Consider the following 10,710-nt stretch of genomic DNA (forward strand, 5'->3'; position numbering starts at 1 on the left):
AAAAAAAAGAAAAAACCAAACACCAGCCATACCCTTGAAAGGTCCCGTTGGGATAAAGCAGGCAATGTCATTTAGAAGTCTCTCCTCTATTTGGTTCACTGTATAATTGGCAGCCCAGCACGCCAGGGATGGGCTTTGGCAGCATCTGATGTGGTTTGGAGCCTCGGCCCCACCGTTGCCTCGGGGAAAGGCACCTGCTCTGCCCTACAAAGCGCCGGGGGTCCATCGGAAAGGGGGAACAGGGGGCACCCAGGCCCCCCACCTCCTTCCCCCAGCCGCTCGCCGGGGGAGGGACGGTCCCTTCTGGCGGATGCCACCTTTAATCCCCAATAATGCTCCGGATGGTCCAGCGGGGACAGGTCTGGTCGGTGACGTGGTGAGGTCTGAGCTGGTGCCCAGGAGGGAGGCAGTGAGGGGGACGGGGACCGAGCACCGCTGGCACCAGGAGAGAGATTTAGAGCAGGCAGTCGGGCTTGTTTAGCATTAATAAACACCAACAGCATTAAAAAGAAGAGAGGGGGAAAGCCCGAGGGCTGGAGCATCCCCATGTGCCACCTACCTCTTGCCTGCAGCCATGGATGCAGTGGGCTCCTTTTCAGGAGGGGATGGCTGCAGTGCCACCGCCACGTGGGACACCCCTGACCCCCCCGATGTGACAAGAAGCAGCCAGCACAGCCCTGCATGGCACTGACAGGGACAACGCAGAGAGGGGACAAGCAGTGCCATCAGATTGTCACCCCAAGCAATGAGAGAAGGAACGGCCCCGTGGGATGGCATCGTGAGTCACCAAAGGAACTGAGATTTTTCTTCTCTCCTCCTGACCCCACCGCATCCTTGCCACGTGTCCCACCTTGCTGGGTGACTTTGCATAGGGCTGAGCCCCACATTCACACCAGTGAGCCCACATCCTCCTCTTCCCCAGACCTCTGTCTTTGGACACATTCCTGTCCATATGCCACAGCCTCAGCTCCTGCACAGCACTGCTCCCTCGCTCCTGTGGCACCTGATCACCTCCATTTCCCCCAGCTCCCGGCTCTGTCCTCAAAGTATTTTCCACCCATGATGTTAATGAGCACATTAAAACACAGCGTCCCATAGGAGAGCTCAGCACCCACGGGTTGGGGCATCTGCAGCTGAGGTCTGGGCATCCGCACCTACAGCCAGCAATGGAAACGGGCCATAGCATCTCCCAGACTTCAGGGTTGGTTTGTCATGCTCCACATCCCCTTCTGCACCCCTAGAGCCCCTCCACACTGGGGATCTATCAGCTGAAAGGAGTTCAACCACTCTGTGCTCAGTTGAGGGGACTTGGGATGTGTCAGGATTTCCCTACCCCCAGCCAGGCGCCCCATCTTCCTCCCACGCTTCCGTCCCACTAATCCCACCAGCAGCAGCTCCTGGCATCTGCTGGGATTTATCCTTTAGGACAACGTTGCTCCCGAGGGCGTCCTGCAGCCAGGGCAGGCATCCAGAGAGCGGGGCTGCAGAGCTCTGCACACACAGCTCTGCTGCAGGAGGGCAGGATGGACCTGCAGAGGGACTTTGCTGGACTGTTCCAAGCTCTTGAACAAAGTGATGCTTGCACAGACCTCTGCAAGCTGCTGTGCTCCGCTCTGCACCAGCCAGACCCAAGCTCCAGCTCACAGATCAAATTAGTGCAGTAATTAGCCCCTGCTAGTTTTCCTCATTTTTAGCAGAACTAATTAGCTGGGGTGCAGCGCTAATTGCAGCTGTGTGGCTCCTGGGTTGGGCTGGGCTGACTCTGTGGCATCTTCAGGACATATTGGGGTGACTTTTCCATATACCTCAGCACTGTGAGATGTGCCCCTAAATGAGCAAAGCCCCAAATCAGAAGTGCCCCCAAACCAGCACCAGGGCAAGATTTGGGGAAGGGGAGAACATGGGAGGCTTGGAATTCACAGTGAGCACAACACAAGCCTTCGCTCCTTGTTGTTCTGACTCCAGCACTGAGGCTAATGAACCAATGATAATTAAAGGAGCTACAGAACACCCTGTGAACCTAAAGTCCTACCTGTGACACCCACACGCACAGAGAAACCTTTGCTTTTAAAAGGAGAGGTTAAGATGAGCCCTGACATTTAAACCCTTTAATTGCACCATCAAAGAAATGCTTGGGCTGAACTGGCAGCCACCAAATTCAGAGCCCCAGCCTCCTCTGTGCCTCAGTTTCCCCACCCACAACATCACTACATGCTGCATAACCACACAGCAGCCCCACATTGAAGGATGCACAGGAGGAAACTTGCAGGCTGGATTCCTGGTGCAGGATGGATGCGTCCCTCACTGCCAGCATGCCCAGCCAGCCTCCCTCTGTACATTCCCCCCTTCTGATTTTTCCACATATATAGGATGTACACACACATATATAGGGTATATATATGGAATATATCTATAAGTCAGATTAGCAGAGGACCCAGAACATACAGTCCACACCATGAGACAGATGAAACCTTTCTGATACCCAGCCCAAATTAATCAGCTACGGATTAACCGGGTCAGGAAGCAATTTAATAACAAGTGGGGCTGAGCACAGCCATCCCTGCACGGAGGGAACCAAGTGCTCCCCATCACAGGTGCTCATTCAAAGCTGCTGCAAAGCCGGTCCGACAGCAGGAAAAGACAGATGGGGCAAAAATGAGCTCCGCAGCGAGGCAGGCTGCAATCGCCTGGGTCTGATCCAAGCCCTCCCCACCTTCCCCACACCCAGCATGGGAGTTTTTAGCCTGATTCAGAAAAATAAAAAAGGGTTTAAGTGGGTGTTAAGCAGGAGGCATGCCTCGGCGCCTCGCGGCGCTGCTGAATGGGCTGTTGGAGGTAACGCGATCGAGGAGAGTCGATGGCGAATCGATGGGAAAGTTTCCCCATCTGCCCCAAAGTGCTGCGGGTTTGGCCAAGCCTGGGGTGCAGCACTGTGACCTCCTCCTGTTCCAAGGGATGAGCAGCGTCCTGACCCCACTGCCATCAGCACTAACCCTCTTGGGAGGCTGCGGCCGAAGCCAAAAGTGGATGGATGGTATAAATGGAAAGCCATAGGAAGACACTAAGTGGGTCATGCTGATACCTGCATCGATCCCGAGCTTTGCAGCAGTGGCAGCAGGAGGAGGAGGGGCAGGGGTTGGGGTCGTTTGGGTTGGCAGCACCGTGTGCTTTGCCAGAGAGCAGTGCAGCTGACCCAGGGCAGGCATCCCAGTCCTGCAGTCCCATCCAGGGAAGGACATCATAATTTGGATACAGCAAGAACAAAATTAAGGTTCAAAAGGACTGAGATTATCAGTGCGACCCTCTGGCTCCTGATGCTCCCAGCACACCCCCAGCATCCCAGAGCAACCCTCTGATTCTCCAGCTTTTCTCCAAGGACAAACTCAACTTGGTCACCATCACCCCAAAACCACCCAAAAGGAGAACAGCAAGCCCCCCAGACCCACCTAATAACCCCTCCTCCTCCCTCCCCACCCCAGTCTTTTAACCCACTGCAAAGAGGAAGGGAGCAACAAACCCAGCTTCTGCATCATCTTCATCCTGCCCCAGGGTCCTGGTCCTACTGCCTCCTCTGCCTCTCCCAGCTCCTGGCTGTGGGATGCTCGTACCCGTCCTGCACTGGGCAGAAAGGCGATGCCAGTGCCCACGTGAGCCTGGTGGGACTCCTTGCCCTCATTCTCCTTGTGCCTGAAATGGGATTTTGCTCCCTTGCTGGGTTCTGCTTACTCCCAGCCTGCCATCTCTGTGGCTGCCAATGCGTGCCTTCGCTTTCTGAGTGAAGGTGAGGAAGGAGCAGCACTAAGAAGAACACAGGGGTGAAGCCCAAATGTGCCCCTTTCTGCCCCCCACCCTTCCTTGCAGAGCTGCTCAGGGGCTGTTTTGCCAACTGCAGTTGGGTCAGTGCTGCTATGACACTGGCTGCATCCATTTACCCCTGTTTGGACCCTCCCATGCTCCCACCACCAGCACAGCACTGGTTTGGCATCCCTCAGCCCTGGGTCCCGTTGAGCAGGCACATCCTCATACACAGGAGAGCACTGACTCTGCTCCAGTGCGTGGAAAAACCCTCCATTACTGGGAACCTGAGTTTGCTTTCAGCTCCTAATCTGCTGAAGCTCTGCATCCCTTTGTGCTTTTCAAATGGATTTTTGTCTTGCCTTGTTTTACCCACTCCCCCATGGATCAGGCAGTGGGGTCACCTTGCCTGTATCTGGACATGGACAGAAGCAGCCCTGACCCAGTGCAGAACAAAGGCTGCAGGATGTGGCTCCTGGGTCCATCCCAAGGACGGTGAGCATCACCTATTGCTTTCCATGCAGGCTTCCGAGCTGCTGCTGCCCCAAACCCCTGCCTGCGTTGCCTGCAGACACAACCACCATTTGGGGGGTTTTGGAAAACCAGCCCTGGAAAATCTTCCTTCAGCTGTAGGGAAAAGAGGATGTCAGAGTGATAAGCAGCCCTTTGGGATCCTGTGCCAAATCAGAGCTGGCTTTTTCCTCAGAGCAATTTCTCAATCTCCTTCCCATGACCTTTGGAAAAGCAAACAGCCAAACCCAGCACTGTGCCCTGATGTGGCCACAAGTCCTGCAGAGCTGGGAGCCCATCACAGTGAGGGCTGAGCTCCGTCTCCCACGTGGAGTGGGAATCACCCAATGGACACAGACTGCAGCAATTCACTTTGATTTTTGGCAATCTGACATGGGAAGGAGATCAGACCTTAGAGATATCTTTGTTGAGAAAGTCGAGAAGAAAAACAGACACGAAGTGTAGGAAAGCCCCACATTTGACATGTCAGGAGATGCCCAAAGAAAAATACATCCCTGCAAGCTGGTGTGGTGCTCCATCCCACCAACCTGAGACCACATCCACCAGAATCAGAAGTGCTATCGACTCAAAATTGCACAAATCCTCCCCAAATTCTCTGCATCATTGGCTAAACGCTGTACAACCCCACATGGCTCAGTGGAATCTCCATGCTTGGTCACTCAGAGTCTTCTAAAGCACCCCTTTATTTCTAGGCGAGATCAAGCCAAGATAAAAAGATCCCATTCTCTCTCTCTCTCTCTCCTTACTGCAGTGTGAATCTGATGTAATCTGCTCTGCATTTAATCCATCCTGCCCCTTTTTCAGGTTAAACCAACTGCCTGGCAGCAATAGAGCTCAGCCTGCCAGAAATACCAATGAATTATTTTGCCCCACTCCTTATGGCTTAGCGTGAGCAAACTGCATGCAACGAATATTTCCTCATATTTCCTCATGCCTTCAGTGCATCTTTCTGCAATAAAGCAGATTGCAACAGCCGATCATTTTCTAATGGAAGACTTGCAAAGCATTCAAAGCCATTAAAAAGATCACAGCCGAGAGTAACTACTTTATTTAAGACTTGGAAAAGGAGCAAAGGCTGTAAATGCAGAAAGCACAGAGTGTATCTGCCTGGGCTCAGGCAGGAACCCAAGAGCATCCAGAACTTCTGTATCAGCACAACTGGTGAACAGCCATGAGCCAAGCATCATTTTAACAGGAGATAAACGGGAACTTTGTCAACCAGGTGGTTCCTCCCCATCCTACTGGGGATGAAATAACATTAAGAGCAGCTTAAGAGAAGTAGGAACATCCCACAGGTGTTGGGCTCTGTCGTATTTTCACGGTATCGTTAACACCGTACCAAATTTTACAAGTGGAATAAAGATAATTAACAGCACTCACCCACCTGCAGCCAGGATCAGGCAGCCGAAATTGCAGCTGTTCTTCCAGCAATAGGAGATCCTTTGGGTGGGTACGGATGTGTTGGTGTCTGCGCGGCTCTGACAAGCAGGTAAGGATTAGAAAGAGTTTGTCTCAGGAAAGACTCAGATTCAGAAATCCTATACCCTCGTGAAACCCTATCTTGCCTTGCTGTCCTTGGTTTTAAAGGAAACATAGGGAAGAAACACGGCGCTGCAAGCAGAGCTGTGCTGACTGCACTGATGCACCTCTGGGGTGCAAAGAAACCAAAACTCTTCTGCAACCAAGCCTGAGAGGGGAGCAGCCCTGAAAGGAGAGCACCCACGAGCTCAGCACCCAAAGGACAGCTTCAGAATGTGAGAGCAGAGCTGTCCCCATCACTGTTCCATGGACATCACACGCACAGCATAAGGGAATCCCCTCACCTCTTCCCAAGGGATGCCAGGCGAATATACTGAGGACCAGTTGACCTGTGGCACTTCCACATCTGGGGGCCTTTCGGAGGGGTTCCCAGGAGGTGTTGAACATCTCTTACTGCAAGAAAGCACAAAAATAAGTCACACACTCAGCTCTGAGTGGCAGCATCCAGCAACAATGAGGCAACCCAAGGTCACAGGAGGGTGTTCCCATTAGAAAGGGGCCACCTTGTTCCCTGAGCCACAAAGACCAAGGAAATAGGAGCTGCTCAGATGTGTTCTTCCCACACTACTGCATGGTGTCTTGGTCAGTACCCTATAAATATGCCTCCAAGTGCATTTGACTCCCCTAGAATACATGGGATGGGTTGTGACTCTCTCTTGTACAACACGTGGAGAGGAGGATGGGAGGAAGGCACACACTGGATTCCCAGCAGGATAGCCATGACTTTGCTAAGATGAATTGGGTCTTCTCCACCTCTCCTTGCTGCATTCAGCCGATGTGCTTCCTGTTATCAAGTATCACCCCCCAGTCCTGCAGTAACCACGACTGGCAAGAGGTGGAAGGGAAGGTCCATTGCTCACCCAAGTCATCAGCTTGGCCGTTCCCCTTTCACCAGGCAGACCCAAAGACCTCCCTCAGCATTTAGGCACCATCCAAAGCAAAGCATGCCTGGTGTCCCTAGGAGGCATTCCCACCTCACTGGTATTTCCCAGAGGTTGTGGTTACAGCGCAGTAATGGGGGAATCACATTAATTACTTGCTCAGCTGAATGGTGATAACGAAGGCACGGCGCCGGGCGAGGGACATATCAAGAATCATGTTAGCATGGCAAGTGGCACAGGAACACCCAGAAAGGGTGATGCTCTGCAGAAAGGCCTGAAGTTGTTACAAGAACGTCGGGAGACTTGATACAAAAGGCCAGCTTATTAATAGCTAATAGGCAAATAAATTATGTACCCACTTGGGTGGATTGTGTTTCTCCCTCCTTCCTGCACTCTGTCGTCTCCATCACCACCTTTCTACCTGGTCTCTGTCCCACATGCTTCTTTCTTCTTTATTTTCACGCTTTGTGTGACACAAGGACTGACTCGTATTTGCTCATCACAGAAAACTTCAAAGCTCAGTCCAACTTCTCCCAAGGTTTTGGCTGCCCACACCTATCCAGACCACAACAGGTACCACCAACCACGCTGACATCCCCTGTGTCAGACATCCCCAACACCCCAGGGCTGCTCCTGCTCGTGGGGAACCACCGAGGCCCTGGAAACACCAAGCCTGAAAGAAGAGCTCTGGGCAGCAAAACAAAAGCTTTCTTTGGACCCGTTTTTAGAATGCAGCCCAGCCTGCTTGCCATCTGCCCAGCACCAGCAGGAGCAGCCGGAGTCCATCCGTGCCTGCAGCCGAGTGCCAACAGCTCTGCACCCTGCACGCACCAATGGGCCCCTGGCAGGCAGTAAAGTGAGGGCAAGGCTAGGCAATGGTGCAGGGGAAGAAAAGGAGCATGCACCTTTGTTACAGATCCTAGCAACCCCAAACCCCAAGCAGGATGATGGAAAGCTTAGCCAAAAGTCGTTAAAGCAGGTTTGCTTCGTGTTGCCTGCTTTAGTCCACCACATCTCCCTTCTGGTTTGCGTGCAGCACGCTGTTGCTTGTCTGATGGTGCAATTACTATCGTTCCTCCTCCCTTCTTGAGTTGGGAACATAAAATCATAGAATCACAGAGCATCCCCAGTTGGACCCACACAGATCACTGAGTTCAACCCAGCCAAACCCTATGGCTCAGAGTGGTGACAAAACACTCCTTGAGCTCTGGGAGTTCGCTGCCATGCCCACTGCCCTCTGGCAAGATGGATGCTCCTATAGAAGAATTTTTCACTAGTGCAGAGGATCGAACTCCCCCCAACACATCCCTGTGCATTGCAGCCTTCCTGGTGGCAATACAAAGCCACGTGCCCTGGGTAAGGTGAGGATCTTGGCCACGTCCATAGCAAATTCCATCCCCAGTCTGGGGTGAGGAGCATTCAGAGCAGAGCTGGGAGCAGAGTGCAGTCCCTGTCCCAGCTCCTCACCCCCAGGGCAGCATCACCCAGCACTGAGCCCTCATCCCCCAGTGCTGTCCCTTCTCTAATATTTCCTGATCGCTTTCTCTGCCCGCTCTGATCTCAGAGGCCACGCTATGCTATCCCTCTGCCTGGGCAGCATTTGGCAATCTGATCACCACCTCCTCCTCACTAATCACCCCGGATCCCGCTCTGACCCCGATGATGTTCCACCCCTGGTTCTTCATTGCCCAATTTGACACTGCTCCATCCACAGCCAGGCTCCTGTTCGCCCCCCGTTACCTTCTCCTTGTGTTTGCATAACCCCAACTCACGTCACAGCAGCTCCCAGCCACCGAAATCCAGCTATTCTGTATCAGTAATGGGAAACTCTCAGCACTGCCTCTGACCTGAGCACACATCTCTTCCTCCCTGGGCAGAGAGCATCTTCTCACTGCCACCCTCGAAGGAGGAGGAGATGGCAGCACCCATCTCCAGCCCTTAGCAAACCCCCACATCTTCCTTCCCCATGGAGGCACCACTGCTGGACTGTTTTGTGCTGACCAAAGGCTGAGAAATCAGCAGCAAAGAAAGAAGTTTCTTACCTTGTCTCTATTGCTGGACCAGAGCAGGGATGTTGATGTGACCGTCTCATCCTTGGGAAATTTTGGAACCTCGTAAGCAAAGGAGAAGGAGGTGGTTTCTTTTCAGAGGAGACTCAGCTGGAAAATCAAAGACTGTGGTGGCAAAAAGGGAGGTGGTAAAGCAATCGGTTGCCCTGCAAACAGAGGAGAGATGGAGGAGCATGGGGAAAAGTCTGGAATGGAGTTTCATCACGTAGCCTCAAAACACCATCCAAGGAAAACTTATAAATGGGGAAACTGAGCCACAGAGCTGCAAAATCAGCACTTTGCAGAGAGCAAGAGAGGTGCAGGCCTGCTCCCTCCATCCTCCTTCCAACACATAGGCAGCAAACCAGGGGAGCAGTTCCCCACTGGGGACATTGCTGGAACCATCAGTCAGCTCCCAGCAAGCAGAAAAGGCAACAAATACATCCTACCACCCGCCAGTGCTGGAGAAATGACATAAAAATATGTATACATATCTATATCTGTTTTGCAAGGGGAAAAACAAGGAACTTCAGCAAAGCCCACCTTCAGACCCCAAAAGCCAAAGCAGCACAGGGGCTTAGGCATCGATGGGTCATTCATTGGAGATCCATACCTGCCTGGCTTGCCCTATTGAGTTTGGATAGTTTTCAGCTTTGCTCTCTTTTTAGGGAAGGATTCACGCAGTGCTGAGTGCTGCTGGCACGTTGCATGGCTTTATCCCTCCTTAAAGGGGATTTCGTGCCCCTCCTGGAGGAGCTTTAGCAAAAAGCAAAGAGAAACAGATCGATCTCTTATATCCAGAATGAAATCCAACAGTGCCCCTCTCTGGGGGATGGAAATACAGCAGCTTAGCCCAAGAGTTCGTTTTCACAGCAGGCCATTGCTTCTCTAAGGGAAGAGAGAAAACATTTTCTCTACCTGCACATATGCAGGGAGATGAAAGAAAATGCAGATGCACACATCTCCTATAGGTGAAACCACATAGGGACAGGTATCGAAGCTGTTTGCTATAGCTCACCATACAGCCTGAGAACTCCCCTATGTGCCAGGCTTGTTTCTTGCTCGTGAATGAGGTGCTGAGGATGTGGGCTGGATGCAGAGCTCAGAACACACCAGGCCATGCCACACACCAGGATCCTTGCCGTGGGGAGGAAGAGAAGGGTGGAAATACAGGAAAGGAGCCCTCCTCTACCAAACCCATTGGATTCAGGCAGTTGGATTCAAACCACCCAGGGAATTGGGCACCAGCTCTCATGAGAGCTGTTTCGTATTCTGGACCTCAAATCCGTGTACATTCTACTAAAAATCATTCATCCTAATGGAGGGCAGCCAGGTGGTGCCATACCTGTAGTGCTGCTGACACTGGGAAGCTCCATCCCCCCTCTCCCAGCCCATCCCTCTCACCTGATGCAGAAGCACTCACAGAGCTGCTGCCTTCAGATGGAACAGGCTCAGCAAAAGGCTCCCACAGCCCAAAACCTGGTTACAAGATATCCTCACCACAGCAGATGGACGGACGACCTGTCACACCGTGCACCATCAGCTTCCTCCAGTGCCTCATGCAGCCAAGAAGTGATGGGAGAAGACCCATCAGGCAAAGCAACAGCATCTTTGCTCTCATTCATCTGATTCTCTGCCTCTTATCCTCTAAACTCGAATTTAAAAAGCTGCCATGGATCAGCAGAAGGATAAACCTCAGACCAGGGATGCTCCTGGAAGTTGAGAGGCGCAAGTGCCTTCTGCAAAGCTTAACTTTCCCTAGGGTTTAAAAGAAAACAAGAAGAAAGAAAAAAAAGAAAGAGAAAATAGGAAAACAGACACCACCACGCAGTCCCTTGGGCAACTCATTGTGCTGTGGGGGCTCTCAGGTGCTCATTTGTTCACCCCAATGGCCTGTGAACCTCACAGACTTCCTG

Source organism: Meleagris gallopavo, chromosome 28 (genome assembly GCF_000146605.3).
Source record: "Meleagris gallopavo isolate NT-WF06-2002-E0010 breed Aviagen turkey brand Nicholas breeding stock chromosome 28, Turkey_5.1, whole genome shotgun sequence".
NCBI lineage: Eukaryota > Metazoa > Chordata > Aves > Galliformes > Phasianidae > Meleagris > Meleagris gallopavo.